This window comes from Lolium rigidum, chromosome 5 (genome assembly GCF_022539505.1).
Source record: "Lolium rigidum isolate FL_2022 chromosome 5, APGP_CSIRO_Lrig_0.1, whole genome shotgun sequence".
Lineage (NCBI taxonomy): Eukaryota > Viridiplantae > Streptophyta > Magnoliopsida > Poales > Poaceae > Lolium > Lolium rigidum.
This window is the reverse complement of record NC_061512.1, coordinates 14,806,583-14,812,327: the sequence shown is the minus strand read 5'-3', so window position 1 is coordinate 14,812,327 and position 5,745 is coordinate 14,806,583. Positions and strand designations below refer to the sequence as shown.

The following is a 5,745-nucleotide window of genomic DNA, read 5'->3' as shown; positions in this document are numbered from 1 at the left end:
AATCCACCATTGTCATTCCGTATTGCTGGTCCACCTTTACCCCACCTCCTGTTAGCTTGAACCATTTGCACCGGAACAAAGGGACCTTAAAGGAGGGTCCATAGTCAAGTTCCCATATCTCCTCTATGTAACCATAATATGTGACCTTTTGCCCATTCTCGGTTGCTGCATCAAAGCGGACACCACTGTTTTGGTTGGTGCTCTTTTTATTTTGGGCGATCGTGTAAAATGTATTCCCATTTATCTCGTACCCTTAGAAAGTCGTTATAGTCGAAGATGGTGTTTTGGCCAACATGTATAGCTGATCTCCAACATCATTGTCATTCATTAAATGTTTTCTCAACCAACTGCCGAAAGTCTCCATGTGGGCCTTTCTATTCCAGGATTCAGGCTTCCCCGGGTTGTCCGAGCGTAAAATATTCTTGTGTTTCTCGAAGTACGGAGCCACCAAGCTGGAATTGGTCGAACCGTGTGGTGTGCTTCAGTCATAGAATGGCCGTCCATACATATCGTTTATTTCCTTCCGATCGTGCCTTTTCCACTTAGTCTCCCCTCGTGCCGCGATCGAGGAAGACCAATCGGCTTAAGGTCAGGAACAAAGTCAACACAAAACTCAATTACCTCCTCATTTCCATAGCCCTTGGCGATGCTTCCTTCTGGCCTAGCACAGTTACGAACATATTTCTTTAATACTCCCATGAACCTCTCAAAGGGAACATATTGTGTAGAAATACAGGACCGAGAATGGAAATCTCTTCGACTAGGTGAACTAGGAGGTGCGTCATAATATTGAAGAAGGATGGCGGGAACACCAACTCGAAACTGACAAGACATTGGACCACATCGTTCTGTAACCGTGGTAGATCTTCTGGATTGATTACCTTCTGAGAGATTGCATTGAGGAATGTACATAGCTTCACAATGGCTACTCGAACATTTTCCGGTAGGAGCCCCCTCAAAGCAATCAGAAGCAATTGCGTCATAATCACGTGCCAGTCGTGAGACTTTAGGTTTTGGAACTTTTTGTCCGCCATGTTTATTATTCCCTTTATATTCGACGAGAATCCAGACGGGACCTTCATACTGCTCAGGCATTCAAAAAAAATGACCTTCTCTTCTTTGGTAAGAGCGTAGCTGGCACGACCTTGAAACCATTCCGGATGCCGGTCATCAGGGTCTTTCAAACGTTGCTGCTCCTGCCGTGCTTCCTTTGTATCATTTGTCTTCCCATACACGCCCAATAAGCTTAGCAGGTTCACGCAAATATTCTTCGTAACATGCATCATGTCGATTGCAGAGCGGACATCTAGGACTTTCCAATATTCTAGCTCCCAAAATATAGATTTCTTCTTCCACATGGGTGCGTGCCCGTCAGCTCCCTACGGAACTGATTGTCCGCCGGGACCCTTTCCAAAGATGACTTTCAAATCCCTGACCATATCAAATACCTCCGCACCAGTACGTTCTGCAGGCTTCGGCCGGTGATCTGCCTTGCCGTTGAAATGCTTGCCTTTCTTTCTTACGTTATGATGTCAGTGAAGAAATCGACGATGCCCCAGGTACACGTTCTTCTTACAATTTGGCAAATACACACTTTCAGTCTGATGTAAGCAGTGCGTGCATGCATTGTATCCCTTATTTGTCTGTCCCGAAAGGTTACTAAGAGCAGGCCAATCGTTGATGGTTACGAAAAGCAACGCTCATAGGTCAAATTCCTCTTCTTTGTGCTCATCCCACACACGTACACCAGGTCTGCCCAACAACTGTAAAAGTTCATCAACTAATGGCCTTAGGTACACATCGATGTTTATGCCGGGTTGCTTCGAACCTTGGATGAGCACTGGCATCATAATGAACTTCCGCTTCATGCACAACCAAGGAGGAAGGTTGTAGATGCATAGAGTCACGGGCCAGGTGCTATGGCTGGAGCTCTGCTCGCCAAAAGGATTCATGCCATCCGTACTTAGACCAAATCTTATGTTCCTTGCATCAGCTGCAAAATCTTTGAACTCTCTGTCGATCTTTCTCCATTGTGTTCAATCTGCGGGGTGTCTCAACTCCCCGTCCGACTTACGGTCCTCTTTGTGCCATCGCAACAACTTGGCATGCTCTTTGTTCCTGAACAGACGTTTCAACCGTGGTATTATAGGAGCATACCACATCACCTTGGCGGGAACCCTATTCCTGGGTTTCTCGCCCTCAACATCGTCACTAGGGTCATCGCCTCTGATCTTATAACGCGGGCATTCATTCAAATTCTCGTATTCACCGTGGTAGAGGGTGCAGTCGTTAATGCATGCATGTATCTTCAGAACCTCTAAACCTAGAGGGCAGACAACATTCTTTGCTTCGTACGTACTAGCGGGCAACTCGTTATTCTTTGGAAACATATTCTTCATCATTTTCAGCAAATTTTCAAATCCCGAGTCAGATAGACCTTCATGTGCCTTCCATTTAAGCAAATCCAGTATGCAGCCCAGCTTTTTCAGACCATTATCGCATCCGGGGTACAGCGATTTTTTGTGATCCTCTAACATGCGATCCAAATTCTTCCTCTCCTTTTCAGTTTTGCAGCCTCTCCATGCATCAGCAATGGTCCGACCAAGGTCATCAGCAGGCTCATCACGTGCCTCTTCTTCACCTTCCCCTTCACCTTCCCCTTCATCTTTCCCACCTTCAGCATCCTCCATGAAAGTATCACCGAAATGATCAGGATAGTTGTCATCGATGATATCCTCCCCTTCTTCATCTTCTTCCATCCTAACCCCTCTTTCACCATGCTTGGTCCAACAATTATAGCTTGGCATGAAACCCTGCCGAAGCAGGTGCAGGTGAACGTCTCTTGAGGAACAGTAACCCTTCTGATTCTTACAGGCAGCATATGGACAGATAACAAAACCCCCTGCTTGTTCGCATTAGCCACTACGAGGAAATCTTTCAAACCCGTAATGAACTCGCCGGAGAGTCGGTTACCGTACATCTATTGCCGATTCATCTGCATTATTATTATATAAAGTATATAATTAACCATCATGCATTTGTTAAACTAACAAGCTACAAATAATAGAAATTAAACAATGAACTACACGCATGCATATTTTATCAATGACACATGAAAGGTTCAAGTTGCTAACCGCGAACGAGGAGGAAAAATAAATGAGAAAGCTCAAGTGTTGCTCGGACACTTCATATCATATTTGTTTCATACTCTCGGGCATTTCATCGAACACCTTGTGTGCTAAGAGGAACCAAAAGCAAACCCACCACCCCTTGTGAAGATTGTGAAGATTGTGAAGAGAAGTGGCACCAAATGGCTAAGTGAAGTGAGCTGAGTTGCCTTTTATAGGGATGGGCCTTTAGTCCAGGTTGGCCTGGCCAACCGCGACTAAAGGCCTTCGGGCCAGGGCTGAGAACCTTTAGTCGCGGTTGGCCTGGCCAACCGCGACTAAAGCTCCTCCCGTCCCCCAGCTGGCCACCGAGCGCGCTGGGCCCAAGTCTTTAGTCGCGGGTCGCCTCCCGAACCGCGACTAAAGACCCCTTTAGTCGCGGTTCCTATATTTTGGCGACTAATGGGGGCGGATGAAAGCCTCTTTTTCTAATAGTGGAGGCAAGTCTTTTAACCGCGATATCCAATCCTTCAGGAAGCTGGTCCTGGAAAATTTATATTCAGTAGTTAGCCTCTTCCAGGTCTGCAATCGACCTTGTAGATGGAAATCAAGAAGAGATACTGTTTTACCTTGTAGACAGCGCCAAAGCCACCTTCTCCAAGTTTGTTTTCATCTGAAAAATAATTTGTGGCCTCTAGTAGCTGTTGAAAGTCAAACACCGAGAACTCTGTAATATTGTTTCCCTTGCAAAGCTAGTTCTTCTCCCCCCTCACTAACCTGAGCAGGCCTTGATCCTCTAAATCTGGTCAGTTTACCTGAATAGTACTCAATTGACAGAAAGAGCCGGTGTAGTATCTATAGTAGTCGTATAAGATCCACACTTGATATTAACTGGAACTAGTTTTATCAATAGGAAAGTACATATTGCTTCAGAAACAAAGTTACATACCTATTATTCGACTTGTGAGCCGACGAGAGAAGCAGATGAAGCTGAGAAATCCTGCTGCCGCTAGAGAAAGTACAACTATAGGAATTGTCCACAGCTTGTTCATACGCCCTGATACATAACAGATGAGAGCTCCATAGTAGTGACTCACAGTACCATAAGAAACATGGATGCACGAGAGCTGAGGCGGACTTACTCTTGTTCTTGGACGGAGTCGAATCCGGAGATGGTTCCGGTGCCGGTGCCTGCCCGAGGCGCAGCATAGGTGGACCATTGTAGAACGCATATGTCTCATACCTGAAATAACAATGTATGACATGGATCTGTCCTCCAATCCGCAGGGCCATGGTGGAGTTGACCTTGGCGAGGAGATGTCGTAGGCAAGCCAGACAGTCGCCCGCTGACATGTCCGGCGTGCACTGCGCCATAGAGCGCACTATGGGGAACGTCGAGCCGCCGTACGTGAGGCCGGTGGCGAACCGCCTCGGCGTCGTGCTGGCTGCCATCTCCACCGTCTCCACCAGCAGCTCTTTGACGAGGCCCGCCATGAGACGGGCGTCGCTTGTGAAGTTCATGATGTTCCACAGTTGGAGCTCTACCACGTCGTCGCCAGTAGCATTGTAGGACAGCCCGAGGATGTTGTCGGTGGAGTACACGAGGTGACACTCGCCGTAGTACGCGCCAGGATAGGCGCACTGCTGAGGCGGTGGCGTCAGTTTCTGCAGTATGTTGAAACCGCTTGCGATGCAATCCGCGCAGGTGGTACCGTTTACAACATCACCGCGGCAGAGCGCGAGCGCGTAGACGACCTCGGGGGCTTGGCCGAAGGTGGCGGTGGCGAAGCGTAGAGGCGAAGAGGAGGTGTTTTTTGGCAGCATGGCGGCCACAACCTTAAGGTTGTCACAGAATACGTCGGCGGCCACCAGATGTTGCACTGTGATCAGTAGAAGGAGCAGTATGACGGCGCAGACAGTCGCCATATCGTAAGTTCGTACTGCTTCTTTGTCCTTCTTCTCCGAGATGATCAATTCATTGCTCTATCAACCAAATATATATGGTTCACCATCGGTCAGAGCTCAGAATAGATAGTCAGAACAGTTAGTATAACATTTTTCAGTTTATTTCTAGCCCGATCAATAATTATGTTGCTTTTTGTAGTGCTTGTCAACACCTTAGAAACAATCAAGGCACCACTCACGTTATAAGGTTTGAACAATTCCCATCGAACGATATGCTTGATGAGCAACCCAAAACAACAAAAGATTTGAACAATTCCCATGATCTCCACCGCCAAGAATATACACTTCGACATAGTACATGAATTGTAACAACGTGTTCGTGAACACTAGCTTCGACATATATAACTCACGCCTTGACTCAGGCCTACCCGAATTGTAAAGAAACTAAGCAGTCAGCACCACGGCCAGCTGAGACAAGAAATCGGCTACCATTGACAACACTTAACATGGTAAAATATACTATGATTAACACAAGAAGTGTTCGTCAAACTATTGTTGAAACAATTTTGCGTGCATCATCATTTTGACATGTCGTGCCGGCTGCAAATTGAAAGTAACAACCAGTTAATATTTCACTTGTGAAATCACATCATTGCCCTTGCTAGGAACATGTTCGTTGGTGCATGGGATGCAAAGAGTGTGTCCATGCATGTGCACACAGGAACTCCTACAG

The 5,745-nt window shown here is 46.7% G+C and overlaps 1 pseudogene; it reads right to left on the bottom strand.

Moving 5' to 3' along the window:
• Positions 1 to 3,552: 3,552 nt before the first annotated feature.
• On the bottom strand, positions 3,553 to 5,033 carry LOC124655645 (annotated as a pseudogene).
• Positions 5,034 to 5,745: the final 712 nt, after the last annotated feature.